Source organism: Halichoerus grypus, chromosome X (assembly GCF_964656455.1).
Source record: "Halichoerus grypus chromosome X, mHalGry1.hap1.1, whole genome shotgun sequence".
In the NCBI taxonomy this organism is placed as follows: domain Eukaryota; kingdom Metazoa; phylum Chordata; class Mammalia; order Carnivora; family Phocidae; genus Halichoerus; species Halichoerus grypus.
The window spans coordinates 88,100,947-88,124,645 of record NC_135727.1 but is presented as its reverse complement, the minus strand read 5'-3'; the positions used below and the strand labels follow the sequence as shown (position 1 = coordinate 88,124,645).

Here is a 23,699-nt window from a genome sequence, read left to right as displayed (position 1 = left end):
CCCGTAGCGGTCCCACAGGAATTTCCCTTCTCATGAGGTAACGAACAACTGGCTCCTCCAGGGACGCACACATAAGCACTGATCATCCCTGTGAGTGCTCCGAGCCCCCTCGGTGCTCTGAGACCCCACTGGGAGAAACCAAGACACATAAGAGACTGTATCACGGCCATTTGGCAGGGACACTCACAAGCAGCACCCTCTCGATCCACCAAAATTTACATCCTAGGATCTTATTCAAGCCTTACTCTAAAAATAAAACTGAAACCAGAAGAAATGGGGACCTGCGCTTCAAAGGACGGAACAACCCCTGGAACACCAACCACCACCCACAGGAAACCCTGCGAGGCTGTGTGCAGAGTACATCGGAGCCTAGACTTGCAAGTGCCTACTGAGATGGGAAAATTTCAGGATAGCCTGAGTCTCAGATGGCCCAAATGGGTTCTTTTGACATGTGCGAATTCGTTTCTCGGGCACACAATTAGAGAAAGCCAGCTACAAGACGAAGTAGCCAGAAACTAGCAAGCCGTTTGGTTCAGTCAGTGAAGCCCCTGGCTTTTGGCGAGGAACCTACGATCACAGAGCTACTCGGGCTTCCTCTAGTTTGTTTGTTGCTGCAGCTTTGGGTATCTCTGCCCAAAAACTGGCCATGTTCTAACTGGAAATGGACAACCACCAATTAAGGGATCCATAAATTATAATGCTGTCTTACAATTAGATTTGTGTCAGTAGAGGGGGGATATTTGGAAATTGGGTCTTCAATGTCCTCTCCACAAATATTAATGAAACATAGACTCACTTTTGTTTGCATCCTGACCGTGTGTATGTGTCCATCCGTGTGATAAACATGAGATATTTTCTCTACCTCCAGATGGTATTGCTAAAATTAATTTGTAAAAGAGCTCTATTTAATCGGTTTAAAGGCAAGTGCTTGTAAAAACTGGGCATTCTAAAACTCAAGAGGATAAAAGCTAGTCCAAGTGTTTTCCAAGTTCCCACGATCTGAGATAACCTTCCTTACATTCAGACGTTTATGTTACTCCATACTAAAGATGCATCACAGGAAGGGACCGCTTGAGGGCCCCAGGAGATGAAGATGAACAAAATTTAAGGCACTGGGTTCCCTTCCCAGTGGTCAGAACAATGAGGAAGAAGAGGAAGCAGGCAGGCAGACACTAGAAATCCTAAATCCACCCCTGCTCCCTATGCACAAGCACCAGAACTGAGGCCCAACCCACTGCCTGCTCCCCTGCCTCTTCCAGGGGGCGGAAAGCCAACCAGACAGGAGACAGAGATTTGAAAAATTGTGAGTCCGTAATTCTAGATCTGCCTCCAGCCTTGCCAGGGGGGTACCCCTGCTGCATTTGCCTCTGCCTCCTCCTGTTCCTACACCACCACCTGAGCTGTTCACACAGCCAGCTCATGTATCATTTTTGGTGCCTCTAGCTCATTGTATCCTGCTGCCGTGACCCTCACTATCAAGGAGCAAAAGGCACCCAAGCTTTTGGGCCCCCTCCTTATGAGGTCAAACTGAAGCACCTCCCAAGTCAACATGAAGGAGCCCAAGGGCTCCCCTGGACTTCAACCACCCTCTTCAGACCTCCCCACGGGAGCCCCAAATAAAATGGACCAGTGGGGAACAGGTTGATTTTTTTAGTGGATACAGGTACAACATATTCCATATTAAAGCTAATTTAAGGTTGTTGATTTGATTAAAATCAACTTCTCTTTAGTGTTATCAACTTCAAATATAATACAGATAACCAACTTTTGTTCTACCTGAATTTATTAGTTAAATTCATGTTATCTTTGTTGCGACCTGTCAGCAGAGGGGACTTAATGGTTGATTTTGTCTGTCTCATGAAGTTTTCATGAAAATTTGTTAGGAACAAGTAAGTTAAATAAATAAAAACATTTATAGATAAACCTTTCAATGGCTTTCAAAAATCACTGGTAACCTAAAACTTTGAAGTTTTGCGATGCTAAATGATAAATTAGGTTAAATTCAGTGGGTATCTAAGTCTTTTCCAAATAGGATAAAATACTTAAGCATCAATTACTGAACATAGCTTTGTCTGCTTTTGGCTTCTTGTTGCCGAGAAACTAAAGATACTTGGGTCTCTTGGTGAACATGCTTTGTGCCTTACTGAAAGACTGTACTATAAACAAAAGACGTTTCTAGAAATTTTGAAATATATTCACAAATTTGCCAATCTAAAGAATTCTGGTGTAATAATTCACAGTTTCTTACATGTTAGTTTTCAGAGGCGACTAAGGTTTCTAAGAATTGAAATTCTGATAAGTATGATTGAGACGTCTGGAAAATGATAAAGAAAGTAACTCTGTATGTAGGAAAGTAGGAGATATGTAAGAAAACTATAAGGAATGAGAATACATTTTTGATGACAGAAAAGGAAATAAGCGGTCCCGAAATGAGACTCGTTAGGTAGAGAGGGAAAAATTAGCACAAAATTTAAATGCAAAAGAAAGTTGTAGAAGGTCTGTGAAGGGAAATCTTTGGAAAAGGATTTTATGTGTACTCAGGAATAAGATTGGAATAATTGAGCCTTAAAATTACACGGATAGGGTGCCTGGGTGGCTCAGTCGTTAAGCGTCTGCCTTCGGCTCAGGTCATGATTCCAGGTCCTGGGATCGAGCCCCGCATTGGGCTCCCTGCTCCACGGGAAGCCTGCTTCTCCCTCTCCCACTCCCCCTGCTTGTGTTCCCTCTCTCGCTGTCTCTCTCTCTGTCAAATAAATAAATAAAATCTTTTAAAAAAAAAAAATTACACGGATATAAAATTAAAAATTTGGCTTTCTTTCTGTTAAAAAAAAAAGGGGGCTTTCTTGGATTATTGATCTGCTCTTGATGAGAAATTATAAACAAGTTTTCTATATTTTTTTTCAGGTCTTTGATTACTTAAGAAAACTAAATCTTCTCAATATGAAAGTAGCAAAGTTTTGCTAACAACTATACAACTTTCTGTAAAATCTCGTATGGAAACCTTGGTTAAACAGATAATTAAATATTAGGTTTTAGAATAATCAATGATCTTATGTAGCCACATGCTTTAAAAACATTCTGAGGCTTTTTTAAAAACCAAATTCCTGGAAATTCAAATCCTAAACGAAGTCTTTTTGAATAATTAGGCTTATTTAATATGTTAAGTTACATGGAAAGCAATCCTTATATCAGACAAATTAGATTTTAAAGCAAAGACTGTAAAAAAGATAAGGAAGGACACTATATCATACTTAAAGGGTCTATCCAACAAGAAGATCCAACAATCGTAGATATTTATGCTCCTAACTTGGGAGTAGCCAATTAATTAATACACCAATTAATTAATAAACCAATTAATAACCAAATTAAAGAAACATATTGATAATAATACAATTATAGTAGGGGACTTCAACACCCCACTCACAGCAATGGAGAGATCATCTAAGCAGAAGATCAACAAGGAAACAAGGGCTTTGAATGACACACTAGATCAGATGGACTTCACAGATAAATATACAAGGCATTCCATCCTAAATAACAGGATACACATTCTTCTCCAATGCACATGGAACATTCTCTAGAATAGATTACACACTGGGTCACAAATCAGTCTCAAACGGTACCAAAAGACTGAGATTATTCCTTGCATATTCTCAGACCATAATGCTTTAAAACTGGAACTCAATCACAAGAAAAAATTTGGCAGAAATTCAAACACTTGGAAGCTAAAGACCACTCTGCTCAAGAATCTTTGGGTCAACCAGAAAATCAAAGAAGAACTTAAACAATTCATGGAAACCAATGAGAACGAAAACACATCAGTCCAAAACCTATGGGATACTGCAAAGGCGGTCCTAAGGGGGAAATACATAGCCATCCAAGCCTCACGCAAAAAAATAGAAAAATCCCGAATTCACCAACTAACTCTACACCTTAAAGAACTAGAGAAAAAGCAACAAATGATGCCTAAGCCATGCATTAGAAGAGAAATAAAGATTAGAGCAGAGATCAATGAATTAGAAACCAGAAACACAGTAGATCAGATCAACAAAACTAGAAGCTGGTTCTTTGAAAGAATTAATGAGATTGATAAACCACTGGCCAGACTTATCCAAAAGAAAAGACAAAGGACCAAATTAATAAAATTATGAATGAAAGCGGAGAGATCATGACTAACACCAAGGAAATAGAAACAATTATTAGAAATTATTATCAACAACCATATGCCTATAAACTGAGCTACCTGGATGAAATGGATGCCTTCCTGGAAGCCTATAAACTCCCAAGACTGAAACAGGAAGAAATTGACAACCTGAATAGGCCAATAACCAGTAGAGATTTGAAGCAGTGATCAAAAACCTCCCCCAAAACAAGAGTCCAGGGCCTGATGGATTCCCTGGGGAATTCTACCAAACATTCAAAGAAGAAATAATACCTATTTTCCTGAAGCTGTTTCAAAAACTAGAAACAGAAGGGAAGCTTCCAGACACATTCTATGAGGCCAGCATTACCTTAATCCCCAAACCAGGCAAGGACCCCATCAAAAAGGAGAATTTCAGACCGATATCTCTGATGAATATGGATTCCAAAATCCTCAACAAAATCCTAGCTAATAGGATCCAACAATACATTAAAAGGATCATCCACCACGACCAAGTGGGATTTATCCCCGGGATGCAAGGGTGGTTCAACACTTGCAAATCCATCAATGTGATAGAACACATTAATAAGAGGAGAGAAAAGAACCATATGGTCCTCTCAATTGATGCAGAAAAAGCATTTGACAAAATACAACATCCTTTCCTGATTAAAACTCTTCAGAGTATAGGGATAGAGGGAACATTCCTCAAGTTCATAAAATCCACCTATGAAAAACCCACAGCGAATATCATCCTCAATGGGGAAAAGATGAGAGCCTTTCCCTTAAGATCAGGGACACGTCAAGGATGCCCACTCTCACCACTGTTGTTCAACATAGTACTAGAAGTCCTAGCAACAGCAATCAGACAACAAAAAGAAATAAAAGGTATTCAAATTGGCAAAGAAGAAGTCAAACTCTCTCTTTTCGCAGATGACATGATACTTTATGTGGAAAACCCAAAAGACTCCACCCCCAAATTACTAGAACTCATACAGCAATTCAGTAATGGGGCAGGATACACAATCAATGCACAGAAATCAGTTGCTTTCTTATACACTAACAATGCAACTGTAGAAAGAGAAATTAGAGAAACGATTCCATTACAATAGCACCAAAAAACGTAAGATATCTCGGAATAAACCTAACCAAAGAGGTAAAGGATCTACACTCTAGGAACTACAGAACACTCATGAAAGAAATTGAAGAAGACACAAAGAGATGGAAAAACATTTCATGCTCATGGATCAGAAGAATAAACATTGTTAAAATGTCTATGCTACCCAGAACAATCTATACCTTCAATGCCATCCCGATCAAAATTCCAATGACATTTTTCAAAGTGCTGGAAAAAACAATCCTAAAATTTGTATGGAATCAGAAAAGACCCCAAATTGCCAAGGAAATGTTGAAAAAGAAAAACAAAGTTGGGGGCATCACATTGCCCGATTTCAAGCTATATTACAAAGCAGTGATCACCAAGACAGCATGGTACTGGCACAAAAAACAGACATATAGACCAATGGAACAGAATAGAGAACCCAGATATGGACCCTCAACTCTATGGTCAAATAATCTTTGACAAAGCAGGAAAAAACATGCAATGGAAAAAAGACAGTCTCTTCAATAAATGGCGCTGGGAAAATTGGACAGCCACATGCAGGAGAATGAAACTCAACCATTCTCTAACACCATACACAAAAATAAACTCAAAATGCATGAAAGACCTCAATGTGAGACAGGAATCCATCAAAATCCTAGAAGAGAACGTAGGCAGTAACCTCTTTGACATCGGCCACAGCAACTTCTTTCAAGATACATCTCCAAAGGCTAGTGAAACAAAAGCAAAAATGAACTTTTGGGACTTCATCAAGATAAAAAGCTTCTGCACAGCCAAGGAAACAGTCCACAAAACGAAGTGGCACCCCCCAGATTGGGAGAAGGTATTTGCAAATGACACTACAGATAAAGGGCTGATATCCAAGATCTATAAAGAACTTCTCAAACTCAACACCCAAAAAACAAATAATCAAGTCAAAAAATGGGCAGAAGTCATGAACAGACACTTTCCCAAAGAAGACATACAAATGGCGGGGGGGATGAGTTAGCCTGGTGATGGGTGTTAAGGAGGCCATGTACTGCATGGAGCACTGGGTGTTATATGAAAACAATGAATCATGGATCACCACATCAAAAACTAATCATGTATTGTATGGTGATTAACATAATAAAATAAAATTTTAAAAAAAGTAGAGGCTACATAGTGGGAAAAAAGCATACTGCTCTGTCAGGCTTACCTTGTAGTGTTCATCTTCCCAGCTATGTCATGAGGATATGTTAGAGATAAAAACAGTGAATGCACTTGACTAACAGTAACATCACTGTTAGGAAGGCATCTAGAGAATAACACATAAATAGTGACTATGTAACAGGATGAGACTAGATACCTGAGAGACAGAGCTGTGCCATGGGGCCTCTGTAGGAAAGACAGGCTACAGAAAATAGTTGAGGGCAAATTCAGGTTCCAAGGCTGAATATGAGGAAAGGCAGAGGGAAAATTTACTTACCTGGGGTCTGGTTTTAGGAGCTCTGCAGCCTTTGCCATTACCAGCACTCCTTTCAGAAGAAGGAAACTGAAGAATAGGAAATGCTGAGGTAGATAAAAACAAGCCATGGAAAAAATCAGCCTTTCTCTGAAGTTCCACGGCAGGAAAATCCAGGATGGGCTCTTCTTCATGCCTGTGTTGAAAAGATATCACCAACTTAAGTTTCCTTTACTCCTCCTGCACTGGGTAATAATTTCTTATAGATAGAAGTCCTGCACAATCCTGAAGCCCCTCTTTGTATGTGAGATACAGGAAGGGGTAGAACCAGCATTCTTCATTTGGAAAAGCACTAGGCCTGTCTGCCCCTTTTTATCTTTAAAACCTTGTCTCATCTAAGGGTAATCTGTTCTCCACTGTTAGAAAACCCTAGAACCATTTTATGACAATTCATTCAACATATATTAAATACCTATATAAGGTCAAACTGAGGAGAGAAGACAAAAGACTCAGTCCTGCCCTAAAAAAAAAGTCACAATCTAGTACAGAGATCAACTCCTTATGTACATCAGAAATGTTGTGCCCCACTTCTAGAGATCAGATTCAATTAGTCTGTGGCAGGGATTAGACATCCTCATATTTTAAAACTTTCATAGGTAATTCTAATTTTCTTTTTTTAAATATTTTATAGTATTTTGCCCCCCCTTTTTAAAAAAAATTTTATTTATTTATTTGAGAGAGAGAGAATGAGAGAGCATGAGAGGGGGAAGGGTCAGAGGGAGAAGCAGACTCCCTGCTGAGCAGGGAGCCCAATGCGGGACTCGATCTTGGGACTCCAGGATCATGACCTGAGCTGAAGGCAGATGCTTAACCAACTGAGCCACCCAGGTGCGTGGGTAGTTCTAATTTTCAACCAAGACTGAAAAAAATTGGTGTTACACAGTGGTTCTCAAAGTGTGGTTTTCAGAGCAGCAGCATCAGTATCATATGGGACCTTGATTTACAAATGCAAATTCTCACCCCCCTCTCAACCTACTGAATCAGAAACAGTGAAATGGAGCTCAGAAACATGTATTTTAACTATCCCTCCAAGTGATTCTGATGCATGCTTAGGTTTATATAATATACATTTTATACTGGCTTTTTAAAAATTAGGACCCACAGTAAAAAGTACACTTTACATTACAGAGCATTAAATATACACATTTAGAATTAAAAACTTCATAAAACAATACCTAACTTTACTACAGGAAATGCACAAATACTGTTCTATTCCATTATATTTTAATTTTTTAAAAGATGTATTGATGGTAGATCAACATCCTTCATGGTTAAGTAAGGAGCACAGCGAACCCATCCTTCCACAGAAACAAATTCCTGGAAACATAGCTAAAATCAATAATTTTAGAACTCTAGAAATTAGCCAACCCCTCAGAACAAACTAACAATCATCTATCCAAAGAAATTACTGAACCTCAATAAGACAGTAGGAACTGTGGTGTTTTAACTTGAGGCTATTCCCATATCCTCTCTCTTTGCAGCTCAGGAAATTCGCTAAACAAATAAACAGCAGAAAGATAAAAATAAACATTTTTTAAAAACTGGAAAGCAGGGGTCTGACACCAGAGCTGTTACACTATGTTCTCTAAAGTGTTGAGTCTTCAGGGCGCCTGGATTGCTCAGTCGGTTAATCTGGTTAATCGGCTGACTCTTGATTTTGGCTCAGGTCATGATCTCAGGGTCCTGGGATTGAGCCCCGCCTCCCGCCCTGTGCTCAGTGGGAGTCTGGTTGAGGGTTCTCTCTCCCTCTGCCCCTACCCCCACTGTGCCCTTTCTCTCTCTTTCAAATAAATAATCTTTAAAAAAAAAATAGCATCCAGTGTTCAACAAAAAATTATATGAAAGGTAAAGAAACAAAACATATACCATATACACAGGGGGGAAAACAACAGAAAATCTCCCTGAGGGGGACCAGATGTTGAACTTAATACACAAAGACTTTATTTTTTTATACACTGTATAGTTTCAATGAATTAGACAAAGACTTTGAATCATTTATTATTAATATGTTCAAAGAACATATGGTTGAAAAATTCAAAGAAAGCATGACAACTATGTCTCACCAAAATAGTGAATAATAATAGAGAGACAAAAAATAATTTTAAAAGGTTCAAATAAATATAAATGCTGGTGGTGAAAAGTACAGTAAATTAAACAAAAAATTCACTGGAAGGCTCAATACCAGATTTTAGCTGGCAGAAGAAAGAATCAGCAAATTTGAAGACAGGTCAATTGTGAGCCATCAGGGAAAGAAAAAAATTAAGAATAATAAACAGGGGTGCCTGGGTGGCTCAGTCAGTTAAGCATCCAACTCTTGATTTCGGCTCAGGTCATGATCTCAGGGTTGTGAGATTGAGCCCTACGTCAGGCTCCAGGCTCAGCAGGAAGTCTGCTTCTCTCCCTCTCCCTCTCCCTATGTCCCTCCACACTTGCACTTGCACTCTCTCTCTCTCTTTCTCAAAAAAAATAAATAAATCTTCTTTAAAAAAGAATAATAAACAGAGCCTCAGGAACTTGTGGGACATCATCAAGTATACCAAAACATACATAATGGAAGTCCAAGAAAGGGAAGAGAAAGAATAGGGAAGAAAGAATATTTAAAGAAATAATTACCAAAAACTCCCCAAATTTTATGCAAAACATTAATTTGCGCATCTACAAAGCTCGATCAAATCAAAATAGGATAAAGACAAAGAGATGCATATCTAGCCAAATCATTGTCAAACTGCAGAATGTCAAAGACAATGAGAAAAACTTGAAAAAAGGGTTGGAGCAAGATGGTGGAGGAGTAGGAGACTTAAATTTTGTCTGGTCCCAGGAATTCAGCTAGATAGTTATCAAACCATTTCAGAACACCTACAAATTCAACAGGAGATCAAAGAAAAGAAGAGCAGCAATTCTATAAACAAAAAAGCAACCACTTTCTGGAAGGTAAGATGTGCGGAGACGTGAATCCGAGGCGATATATGGGAAGCTAGACCACGGGGGAGGGAGCCTCCGTCAGCCGGCTACCAGCAAGTGATAGAGCCAAGAAGCACAAAATCAGAACTTTTAGAAGTCTGCTCCACTGAGGGACGTCGATCCAGTGGCTAATCGGGGGGATGGAACCCTCGCTGGGACAGTTTGGTCTTAGGACCCTCAGGGTCACAGAAAGACCAGGGGGCCTGAGCGTGGCAGAGCTCCCAGGTATCGGAGCGGGGAAGCTGGCCACAAAGATGGAGCTGAGGAGTGCACTCTCAGCTCAGGGTTGCCATAAACTGTGATCCAAGGAACAGTCAGGCCACTGCTCTTCCAGCAGGGACACAACAAGTGGCAGATCCGGAGAGACTCCCCTTCCTCCCCCAGAAAAAGTGGCACAGGAGCGCACCGCAGGAATCTGCTGGGTTTGGAGACTCCACACGGGGTCCTGTGTCAAAGATAGGAACACTCGGTCACAGGCCGGTGAGCACAGAGTGCGGCCGGAGACCAGGGAGACAGGAGTGATTGACTGCTTTTCTCTGGGGGCTCACTGAGGAGTGGGGCCCTGAGTTCTTGGCTCCTCCAGGGTGGAGAATGGGAGGCCGCCATTTTCATTCTCATCCCCTAAAGCTGCGTGGAAAGCCTTCAGGAAACAAAACCCACATAGAGCAAACTAGACCAGATTACATAGCCTGGCCCGCTGGCAAGTACGGTACAATTCGCCTGGGGCAAAGACATTTGAGAATCACTGCAACAGGCCCCTCCCCCAGAAGATCAGCAAGAACATCCAGCCAAGATCAAGTTTACCAATCAATGAGAACCGCAAAATGCCAGTGCTAGGGGAATACAGCACATAGAATTCATGGCTTTTTTTCCCATGATGCTTTAGTCTTTCAAAGTTTATTTTTTAAATTTTCTTTATTTTTTTCTTTTTCTATTTTTTTTTAGTTGACTTTTTCTTCTTTCCTTTTTCAACCAACATCTTATCTTATCAATTCCTTTTTTAAAATCTTTTTTAATTTTCATTTTTACAGTCACATTCTATCACTTCATTGTATTTAACCTTATTTTTTGTACATATATAAGTTTTTCTTTCTTTAAATTTTTGGGATACAGTTTCATCTAACAGACCAAAATATAACCTAAAACTAGTGTATGACTTTGTCCTAGTCTCCCGCCTAATCACATTCTGTCCTTTTTTAGATTTTTTTCATTCTTTTTTCAACCAACTTCTTATCAATTCCTTTTTAAAAATCTTTTTTAATTTTCATCTTTACAGTCATATTCCATCCCTTCATCATATTTACCCTTAATTTTGTGTATATATATATATAAGTTGTTCTTTGTTTTAGAGGGGAAGAGGGAGGGGTGTTGGTTAGCCCAATGATGGGTATTATGGAGGGCACATACTGCATGGAGCACTGGGTGTTATAGAAAAACAATGGACCATGGATCACCACATCAAAAACTAATGATGTATTCTATGGTGACTAACATAACATAATAAAACCTTAAAAAAATAAATAAATAAAATTTGGGGAGGCAATTTCTTCTAACAGACCAAAATGCGCACAAAATGTCATGTGTGGCTCTGTTCTATTCACCAGCCTGATCATATTCTTTTTTTTTTTTCTTTTCTTGTCTCCCCAGTTTCAGGTCTCTTCTGATTTGTTTAGTGTATATTTTTCTGGGGTTGTTGTTACCCTTTTAGCATTTGTTCCTCTCGTTCATCTATTCTTCTCTGGACAAAATGACAAGATGGAAAAACTCACCTCAAAATAAAAGAAGAAGAGGCAGTACCGACTGCCAGGGACCTAATCAGTACAGACATTAGTAAGATATTGGAACCAGAGTTCAGAATGACGATTATAAAGATAATAGCTGGGCTTGAAAAAAGCATAGAAGATACTAGAGAATCCCTTTCTGGAGAAATAAAAGAACTATAATCTAAGTCGAAATCAAAAAGGCTTTTAATGAGATGCAATAAAAAATGGAGGCCCTAACTGCTAGGATAAATAAGGCAGAAGAGAGAATTAGTGATAAAGAAGCCCAAATGATGGACAATAAAGAAGCTGAGAAAAAGAGAGATAAACAACTACTGGACCACAAGGGAAGAAATCGAGAGATAAGTGATACCATAAGATGAAACAATATTAGAATAATTGGGATCCCAGAAGAAGAAGAGAGAGAGGGGCAGAAGGTATATTGAAGCAAATTATAGCAGAGAACTTCCCTAATTTGGGGAAGGAAACAGGCATCAAACTCCAGGAGGCACTAGGAACCCCCCTCAAAATCAATAAAAATAGGTCAACACCCCAATATCTAATAGTAACACTCAGAAGTCTCAGAAACAAAGAGGAAATCCTGAAAACAGATCAGGACAAGAGGTCTGTAACCGACAATCATAGAAACATTAGATTGGCAGCAGACCTATCCACAGAGACCTGGCAGGTCAGAAAGGACTGAAATGATATATCCAGAGCACTAAACGAGAAAAATATGCAGCCAGGAATACTATATCCAACTAGGCTGTCATTGAAAATAGAAGGAGAGGGGCAACTGTGTGGCTCAGTCATTAGGCATCTGCCTTCGGCTCAGGCCGTGATCCCAGGATCCTGGGATCGAGGCCCGCATCGGACTCCCTGCTCAGCGGGAAGCTTGCTTCTCCCTCTGCCTGCTGCTTCCCTGCCTGTGCGCTCTCTCACATGTTCTCTCTCTCAAATAAATAAATAAAATCTTTTAAAAAGAGAGAAGGAGAGATAACAAGCTTCCAGGACAAACAGAAACTAAAAGAATTTGTGAACACCAAACCATCCCTACAAGAAATATTGAAAGAGTGCCTCTAAGCAAAGAAAGAGCCTAAAAGTAACATAGACCAGAAAGGAACAGAGACAATATACAGTAACAGTCACCTTACAGGCAATACAATGGTACTAAATTCATATCTTTCAATAGTTACCCTGAATATAAATGGGCTAAATGCCAAAACCAAAAGACACAGAATATCAGATTGGATTTAAAAAAAAACAGACCCATCGATATGTTGTCTGCAAAAGGCTCATTTTAGGCCCAAAGACACCTCCAGATTGAAAGTGATGGGGTGGGAAACCATTTGGCATGCTAATGGACACCAAAAGAAAGCTGGGGTGGCAATCCTTAGATCAGACAAATTAGATTTTAAACCAAAAACTGTAATAAGAGATGAGGAAGGACAATACATCATACTTAAAGGGTCTATCCAACAAGAAGATCTAACAATTGTAAATATCTATGCCCCTAACATGGGAGCAGCCAATTATATAAGCCAATTAAGAACAAAAGCAAAGAAACACATCGACAACAATACAGTAATAGTAGGGGACGTTAACAGCCCCCTCACTGAAATGGACAGATCACCCAAGCAAAAGATCAACAAGGAAATAAAGGCTTTAAAGGACACACTGGACCAGACGGGCTACACAGATATATTCAGAACATTCCATCCCAAAGCAACAGAATACACATTTTTCTCTAGTGCCCATGGAACATTCTCCAGAATAGATCACATTCTGGGTCACAAATCAGGTCTCAACCGGTACCAAAAGATTGGGATCATTCCCTGCATATTTTCAGATCACAATGCTTTGAAACTAGAATTCAATCACAAGAGGAAAGTCATAAAGAACTCAAATATACGGAGGATAAAGCGCACCCTACTAAAGAATGAATGGGTCAACCAGGAAATTAAAGAAGAATTTAAAAAATCATGGAAACAAATGAAAATGAAAACACAACTGTTCAAAATCTTTGGGATGCAGCAAAAGCGGTCCTAAGAGGAAAGTATATAGCAATACAAGCCTTTCTCAGGAAACAAGAAAGGTCTCAAATATACAACCTAACCCTACACCTAAAAGAGCTGGAGAAAGAACAGCAAATAAAGCCTAAACCCATCAGGAGACGAGAAATAAGAAAGATCAGAGCAGAAATCAATGAAATAGAAACCAAAAGAACAGTAGAACAGATCAATGAAACTAGAAGCTGGTTCTTTGAAAGAATTAATAAGATTGATAAACCCCTAGCCAGACTTATCAAAAAGAGAAAGGACCCAAATTACTAAAATCATGAATGAAAGAGGAGAGATCACAACAAACACCAAAGAAATACAATTATAAGAACATATTATGAGCAACTATATGCCAGCAAATTAGACAATCTGGAAGAAATGGATGCATTCCTAGAGATGTATAAACTACCAAAACTGAACGAGGAAGAAATAGAAACCCTGAACAGATGCATAACCACTATGGAAATTGAAGCAGTAATAAAACTCTCCCAACAAACAAGACCAGGGCCAGATGGCTTCTCAGGGGAATTCTACCAAACATTTAAAGAAGAATTAATACCTATTCTTCTGAAACTGTTCCAAAAAATAGAAATGAAAGGAAAACTTCCAAACTCATTTTATGAGGCCAGAATTACCTTGATCCCAAAACCAGACAAACAACCCATCAAAAAAGAGAACTGCAGGGGGGAGGAGCAAGGTGGTGGAGGAGTAGGAGACCTAAATTTCGTCTGGTCCCAGGAATTCAGCTAGAAAGGGATCAAACCATTCTGAACACCTACAAACTCAACAGGAGATAGCAGAAAAGAATAGCAGCAACTCCGAACAGAAAAGCGACCACTTTCTGGAAGGTAGGACGTGCGGAGAAGTGAATCCGAGGCGATATTCGAGAAGATAAATGGTGGGGGAGGGGGCCTCTGTCAGCCGCTACCGGCAAGTGATAGAGCAGCAGAGCACAAAATCGGAACTTTTAGAAGTCGGCTCCGCTGAGGGATGTTGCTCCAGTGGCTAAGCGGGGGATGGAACCCTCGCTGGGACAGTGTGGTCTCAGGACCCTCAGGGTCACAGAAAGACCGGGGGTGCCTGAGTGCAGCAGAGCTCCCAGGTATCAGAGTGGGGAAGCCGGCAGCAGAGACGGAGCCGAGGAGTGGGCTCTCAGCTCAGGGTTGCCATAAACTGTAATCCGTGGCACAGTCAGGCCACTGCCCTTCCAGCAGGGACCCAACAAGTGGCAGATCTGGGGAGACTCCTCTTCCTCCCCCGGGAGGAGCAGCGCGGGAGCGCACCGCAGGGATCTGCTGGGTTTGGAGACTCCACACGCAAGGAAAGCAAGGGCAAAAATGAACTATTGGGACTTCATCAAGATAAAAAGCTTTTGCACAGCAAAGGACACAGTCAACAAAACCAAAAGACAACCAACAGAATGGGAGAAGATATTTGCAAATGACATATCAGATAAAGGGCTAGTATCCAAAATCTATAAAGAACTTATCAAACTCAACACCCAAAGAACAAATGATCCAATGAAGAAATGGGCATAAAACATGAACAGATGTTTTCCCAAAGAAGATATCCAAATGGCCAACAGACACATGAAAAAGTGCTCAACATCACTCAGCATCAGGGAAATCCAAATCAAAACCTCAGTGAGATACCACCTCACACCAGTCAGAATGCCTAAAATTAACAAGTCAGGAAATGACAGATGTTGGCGGGGATGCGGAGAAAGGGGAACCTTCCTACACTGTTGGTGGGAATGCAAGCTGGTGCAGCCACTCTGGAAAACAGTATGGAGGTTCCTCAAAAAGTTGAAAATAGAGCTACCATACGACCCAGCAATTGCACTACTGGGTATTTACCCCAAAGATACAAATGTAGTGATCCAAAGGGGTACGTGCACCCCGATGTTTATAGCAGCAATGTCCACAATAGCCAAACCGTGGAAAGAGCCAAGATGTCCATCGGCAGATGAATGGATAAAGAAGATGTGGTATATATATACAATGGAATATTATGCAGCCATCAAAAGGAATGAAATCTTGCCATTTGGAACAATGTGGATGGAACTGGAGTGTTTTATGCTGAGCAAAATAAGTCAATCAGAGAAAGACATGTATCATATGATCTTACTGATACGAAGGAATTTTTTATTTCAGGAAACAAACTGAGGATTGCTGGAGTGGTGGGGGGTGGGAGGGATGGGGTGGCTGGGTGATAGACATTGGGGAGGGTATGTGCTATGGTGAGCGCTATGAATTGTGTGAGACTGTTGAATCGCAGACCTGTACCTCTGAAACAAATAATACATTATATATTAAAAAAAATAGCAGGAAGGGAAAAATGAAGGGGGGGGAAATCAGACGGGGAGATGAACCATGAGAGACTATGGACTCTGAGAAACCAGCTGAGGGTTCTAGAGGGGAGGGGGGTGGGGGATGGGTTAGCCTGGTGATGGGTATTAAAGAGGGCACGTACTGAATGGAGCACTGGGTGCTATACGCAAACAATGAATCATGGAACACTACATCAAAAACTAATGATGTAATATATGGTGATTAATATAACATAATAAAATAAAAAAAAGGACAACTGCAAACCAATATCCCTGATGAACATGAAGGCAAAAATTCTCACCAAAATACTACCCAATAGGATCCAACAGTACATTAAAAGGATTATTCACCACGACCAAGTGGGATTTATTCCTGGGCTGCAAGGCTGGTTCAACATCCACAAATCAATGTGATACAATATATTAATAAAAGAAAGAACAAGAACCATATGATACTCTCAGTAGATGCAGAAAAAGCATTTGACAAAGTACAGCATCCTTTCTTGATTAACACTCTTCACAGTGTAGGGATAGAGGGTACACACCCAAATACCACAAAAGGCATCTATGAAAAACCCACAGCGGATTTCATTCTCTAAAGTGAGGAATACGGCAGGGATGTCCACTATCACCACTGCTGTTCAACAGAGTACTAGAAGTCCTAGCCACAGCAATCAGACAACAAAAAGAAATAAAAGTCATCCAAATTGCCAAAGAAGAAGTGAAACTCTCACTTTTTGCAGATGATATGTTACTTTAGGTGGAATACCCAAAAGACTCCAACCCAAAACTCCTAGAACTCATACAGGAATTCAGTAAAGTGGCAGGATATAAAATCAATACACAGAAATCAGTCGCATTTTTATACACCAACAACAAGACAGAAGAAAGAGAAATTAAGGAGTCAATCCCATTTACAACTGCACCCAAAACCACAAGATACCTAGGAATAAATCTAACCAAAGAGGCAAAGAATCTGTCCTCAGAAAACTAGAATACTCATGAAAGAAATTGAGGAAGACACAAAGAAATGGAAAAACGTTCCATGCTCATGGATTGGAAGAAAAAAATATTGTGAAAATGTCTATGTTACCTAGAGCAATCTACACATTTAATGCAATCCCTATCAAAATACCATCAACTTTTTTCAAAGAAATGGAACAAATAAACCTAAAATTTATATGGAACCAGAAAAGACCCCGAATAGCCAGAGGAATGTTGAAAAAGAAAAGCAAAGCTGGTGGCATCACAATTCCGGACTTCAAGCTCTGTTACAAAGCTGTCATCATCAAGACAGTATGGTACTGGCACAAAAACAGACACATAGATCAATGGAATAGAATAGAGAACCTGGAAATGGAACCTTAACTCTATGGTCAACTAATCTTTGACAAAGCAGTAAAAAATGTCCAGTGGAAAAAAGACAGTCTCCTCAACAAATGATGTTGGGAAAACTGAACAGCCACATGCAGAAGAATGAAGCTGGACCGTTTCCTTACACCACACACAAAAATAGACTCAAAATGGTTGAAAGACCTAAATGTGAGACAGGAGTCCATCAAAATCCTAATGGAGAACACAGGCAGCAACCTCTTCGACCTCAGCTGCAGCAACTTCTTCCTAGAAACATCACCAAAGGCAAGGAAAGCAAGGGCAAAAATGAACTATTGGGACTTCATCAAGATAAAAAGCTTTTGCACAGCAAAGGACACAGTCAACAAAACCAAAAGATAATCAACAGAATGGGAGAAGATATTTGCAAATGACATATCAGATAAAGGGCTAGTATCCAAAACCTATACAGAACTTATCAAACGCAACACCCAAAGAACAAATAATCCAATCAAGAAATGGGCAGAAGACATGAACAGACATTTTTGCAAAGAAGACATCCAATTGACCAACAGACACATGAAAAAGTGCTCAACATCACTGGGCATCAGGGAAATACAAATCAAAACCTCAATGAGATACCACCTCACACCAATCAGAATGGCTAAAGTTAACAAGTCAGGAAGTGACAGATGTTGGCAAGGATGTGGAAGAAGGGGAACCCTCCTACACTGTTGGTGGGAATGCAAGCTGGTGCAGCCACTCTGGAAAACAGTATGGAGGTTCCTCAGAAAGTTGAAAATAGAGCTACCCTACGACCCAGCAATTACACTACTGGGTATTTACCCCAAAAATACAAACGTAGTGATCTCAAGCGGCACCTTCACCCCAATGTTTATAGCAGCAATGTCCACAACAGTCAAACTATGGAAAGAGCCTAGCTGTCCATCAACAGATGAATGGATGAAGATGATGTGGTATATATCTACAATGGAATATTATGCAGCCACCAAAAAATGGTATCTTGCCATTTGAAATGATGTGGTTGCAACTAGAGGGTATTATGCTAAGCGAAATAAGTCAATCAGAGAAAGACAAGTATCATATGATCTCACTGATATGAGGAATTTGAGAAACAAGACAGAGGATCATAGGGGAAGGGAGGAAAAAAATGAAACAAGATGAAACCAGAGAGGGAGACAAACCATAAGAGACTCTTAATCTTAGGAATCAAACTGAGGTTTGCTGGAGTGGAGGGAGTGGGCGGGATGGGGTGGCTGGGTGATGGACATTGGGGAGGGTATGTGCTATGGTGAGTGCTGTGAATTGTGTAAGACTGATGAATCACAGACTTGTACCCCTGAAACAAATAATACATTATATGTTAATTTAGAAAAAGGAAAACTTTAAAAAGAAAGAGAAAAATGGCTCCTCACTTGTGAAAGAGCCTCAAGATTAACACTGACTTCTCATTAAGAACCATGGAGGCCAGAAGACAGTGGGGTGACATATTTAAAGTAGTGAAAGAAAGACTGTCAACAAAGAATTCTATATCCAGCAAAACTATCTTTCATAAATGAAAGACAAATTAAGACACTTCAGGTAAACATAAACTGAGAATTTGTTGCTATCAGATGTGTCCTGCAAAAAATACTGAAGGGAGTCTATCAGGCTGAAATTAAAAAAAAAAAAGAAAAAAAAACACTAAACACTAACTCAAATTCACATGAAGAAATAAAGGGAAACAGTAAAGATAATGGCATTGGTAAGTGTACAAGACAGTGCAAATGTATTTTTGTTCATAACATTTTTATTCTATGAATGTAAAACACAACTGCATAAAGCAATAATTATAAAACTGTGTCAATGGGTCTGTAATGCATAAATATGTAATTTGTTTGAAATAAGTAACCCAAAGTAGAGGGCAGGAAACAGAGATGTATTGGAGAAAATATTTTATATACTATTGAAATTAAATTAATATTAGTCTGAATAACATTGTTTTAAATTAAGATGCTAATTGTAATCAACACTGAAAACACTAGTAAAATAATTCAAAAGCATACTAAAAGAAAAAAAGCACATGAATTAATACGGTACACTAGAAAATATCCATTTAACATAAAATACAGGATTAATGAAGGAACAGAGAAATAAAAAAAGACATAAGACATATACAGAAGAATAGCATGCATATATCCTATTTATTAATAATAATACTAAGTGTAAATGGAGCCCAAAAAGCAATTAAAATGCAGAGACTGGCAGAATGGATTGAAAAAAAAAACATGATCCAACTTATGCTGTCAAGAGACACATTTAGATTCAAAGACACAAATTCGTTGAAAGTAAATGGATAGAAAATTATATACTATGCAAACAGTAAAAAAAGAGAACCGGAGTGGTTATGTTAATATCAGACAAAATAGACTTCAAGGAAAAGCTGTTACTAGAGACAAAAAAGATATTTTATAATGAGAAAAGTTTCGATTCATTATAAAGAATTAACAAATACAATGTATATGTATCTATAGAAAAATCCCCAAAACACAGGAAGCAAAAACTGGCATAAATAAAGGCAGATAATGATGACAATAATATTTCAGACTTTAATACCCCACTTTCAATAATGGCTGGAACAACTAGGAAGAAAATTAACAAAGATATAGAAGACTTGAATACACTATAAATCAAATTTACCTAAAAGATATCCATAGAATATTCCACTCAACAATAACAGAATAAACACTCTTTTTAAGTGCACATGGAATATTATTCAAGAAAAATAATATACTAGGTCATAAAACATCTTCAGTATATTTAAAAAGGATGTGAATCATACAAATTATCCTCTCCAAACACCATGTAATGGAATTAGAAAAAATAAGAAAAAGGAATTTAGAGAAATCACAAATATGTTGAAATTAAACAAAACACTCCCAAATAATTAATAGTTCAAAGAAAAAGTCACAATGGAAATTAGAAAGTATTTGGGGGTGAATGAAAATGAAAACACAACAAAATATACAGGATGCAGCTAAAGCAATGCTCAGAGGGAAATTTATAACTGCAAATGCCTATATTAAAAGAGAACAAGGATCTTAAAGTTCTACCTTAAGAAACTAGAAAAAGAAGAGCAAGTTTACTCAAAGCAAGAAAAAGGAAGACTAGACTAATAGACAACCAGAGTGAAAATAAATGAAGTAGAAAAAAAGAAAACCAGTAGAAAAAACTAATGACATCCAAAGTTAATTCTTTGATAAGATTAAAAAAAAAAAGACAAATCTTTAAGTAGACTGCCAAGAAACAAAAGAGAGAAGACACAAATTACTAAAATCAGGAATGAAATAGGGACCTTAAATAGTAAACCTTACAGAAATTAAACACACACACACATAAAGGAAATACCATGAACAATTGTATGCCAACAAATTATATAACCTACATGAAAAAGACCATATTTTTAGAAACACTCAAACTATCAGAGCTAACTCAAAAAAGAAATGCAAAATCTGAATAAACCTGTAATAAGGGAAGAGAATGAATTAGTAGTCAAAACACTTTTGACAAAAAAAAAAGAAAACAGGATCAGATGGCTTCACTAAGTTCTACCAAATTGTTTAAAGGTGAATTAATACTAACCCTTTACAAACTCTTAAAAAAATGTAACAGGAAGGAACACTTTGCAATTCATTCTATAAGGCTAGTATTTCTTTGATACCAAAACCAGGCAAAGATATACCAAGGAAATAACATTGACTAATATTCCTTATTAATATAGACATAAATAGTTTCAACTAAGATATTAATAAACCTAATCCAGCAACATACAAAAAAGATCATACATGGCCAAGTGGAATGAATCCCAGGAATACAAGGATGTTTTAACATTCAAAACTGAATTTATATAGTATACTATATGAATATAATAAAGGACAAAAACTATATGATCATCTCAATAGTTTAAGGAAAAGCACTTTTAAAACCCAACACATTTTCATGATAAAAATTATCAACACAGGGGCGCCTGGGTGGCTCAGTTGTTAAGCGTCTGCCTTTGGCTCAGGTCATGATCCCAGGGTCCTGGGATCAAGCCCCGCATCGGGCTCCCTGCTCCGCGGGGAGCCTGCTTCTCCCTCTCCCACTCCCCCTGCTTGTGTTCCCTCTCTCGCTGTGTCTCTCTCTGTCAAATAAATAAATAAAATCTTTAAAAAAAAATTATCAACACATTTGAAACAGAAACAAACTTCCTCAACTGATAAAGGCATCTATGAAAACCCCACAACTATCATCATACTTAATTGTGAAAGACTGAATGCTCTCCCTCTATTATCAGGAAAAAAGACAAGGATGTCTGCTTTCACCACTTTTATTCAACATTGTAGATACCACCTCACACTGGTCAGAATGGCTAAAATTAACAACTCAGGAAACAACAGATGTTGGCAAGGATGCAGAGAAAGAGGAACCCTCTTACACTGTTGGTGGGAATGCAAACTGGCGCAGCCACTCTGGAAAACAGTATGGATTTTCCTCAAAAAGTTAAAAATAGAGCTACCCTACCACCCAGCAATTGCACTACTAGGTATTTATCCAAAGGATACACACATAGTGATTCAAAGGAGAACATGCACGCCAATGTTTACAGCAGCAATGTCCACAATAGCCAAAATATGGAAAGAGCCCAGATGTCCACTGACGGATGAATGGATAAAGAAGATGTGGTATGGGGCGCCTGGGTAGCTCAATCAGTTAAGCGACTGCCTTCGGCTCAGGTCATGATCCCAGAGTTCCATGACTGAGTCCTGCATGGGGCTCCCCACTCATCAGGGAGTCTGCTTCTCCCTCTGACCCTCCCCCCCTCTCATGCTCTCTCTCTCTCTCACTCAAATAAATGAATAAAATCTTTTTAAAAATATGTGAGATACACACACACACACACACACACACACACACACACACATATAAATTGGAATATTACTCAGCCATCAAAAACAATGAAATCTTGCCATTTGCAATGATGTGGACGGAACTAGAGGGTATTATGCTAAGCAAAATAAATCAATCAGAGAAAGACAAATACCATATGATTTGACTCATAAGTGGGTTTAAGACAAAACAGATGAACATCCGGGAAGGGAAGGAAAAATAAAATAAGATAAAACAGAAAAGGAGGCAAACCATAAGAGACACTTAACTATAGGAAACAAACTGACGGTTGCTAGAGAGGAGGTGGGTGGGGGAATGGGGTAATTGGGTGATGGGCATTAAGGAGGGCACTTGACGTAATGAGCACTGGGTGTTATATACAACAGATGAATCACTAAATTCTACCCCTGAAACTAATAATACACTATATGTTAACTAAATTGAATTTAAATAAAAAATTTTTAAACTTTGAATAAACAAATAAATAAATAAATAAATAAGTTCTAGCCATGGAACTCAAGCAAGAAAAAGAAAGACTGGAATCCAGATTGGAAAGAAAGAACTAAAGCGATCTCTATTTGCAGATAGCATGATGCAATACATTAAAAAGTCCACGGAATCAACAAAAACACTGTTAGAACTAATAAATGAGTTCAGCAAAGTTTCAGGATACAAAATCAATACAAAACCCAATTGTATTTCTATTGGCTGTCAATAAGGAATCCAAACATGAAATTAAGAAAACAATTCCATTTGTAATAGCATCAAAAACATATAAAATAGGTGGCTCAGTTGGTTAAGCTTCCGACTCTTAGTTTTGGCTCAGGTCATGATCTCATGGGTCCTGAGATGGAGCCTCACGTCAGGCTCCATGCTCAGTGGGGAGTCTGCTTAAAGATTCTCCCCCTCTACCCCTGCCCCCACTCATGCTCTCTCTCCCTCTCTCTTTCTTTCTCTCTCAAATAAGCAAATTAATCTTTTTTTAAAGTATAAAATACTTGGAAATAAATTTTTAAAAATATCAGAAATCTGTCCTCCTTGGTATTTAACCAAATGAGTTGGTAACTTATATCCACACAAAAGCCTGCACATAGTTTATAGCAGCTTTATTCATAACTGCCCAAACTTGAAAGCAATGAGCTATCAAGGCATGAAAAAACATGGGAAAACCTTAAATGCATATTACTAAGTGAAAGAAGCCAACTGGCGTTCTGAAAAAGTCAAAACTATGGAGACATGGGCGCCTGGGTGGCTCAGTCGGTTAGGCAGCTGCCTTCAGCTCAGGTCATGATCCCGGGGTCCTGGGATTGACCCCCACATCGGGCTCCCTGCTCAGTGGAGAGCCTGCTTCTCCCTCTCCTTCTGCCTGCCACTCTGCCTACTTGTGCTCTCTCTGTCAAATAAATAAATAAAGTCTTTAAAAAAACAACTATGGAGACAGTAAAATGTTTTGTGGTTCCAAAGGGTTGGGGGAAGAGAGGGATGAATAGGCAGAGCACAGTGAATTTTTAGGGCAGTGAAACTATTCTGTATAATACTGTAATGGTGAATATATGTCATTATACATTTGTGAAAACCCATATATTG

The 23,699-nt window shown here is 38.9% G+C and overlaps 1 protein-coding gene across 10 annotated transcripts in view; it reads right to left on the bottom strand.

Annotated features, from left to right (window-relative positions):
- Nucleotides 1-23,699, bottom strand: part of LOC118536961 (uncharacterized) — a 101,370-nt gene that overhangs the window by 72,603 nt on the left and 5,068 nt on the right. For all 10 annotated transcript variants that reach the window (XR_013444659.1, XR_013444660.1, XR_013444661.1 and 7 more), the window contains exon 2: nucleotides 6,706-6,877. The gene's annotated coding sequence lies outside the window, so the exon portion shown is untranslated. The remainder of the gene's footprint in view (nucleotides 1-6,705; nucleotides 6,878-23,699) is intronic.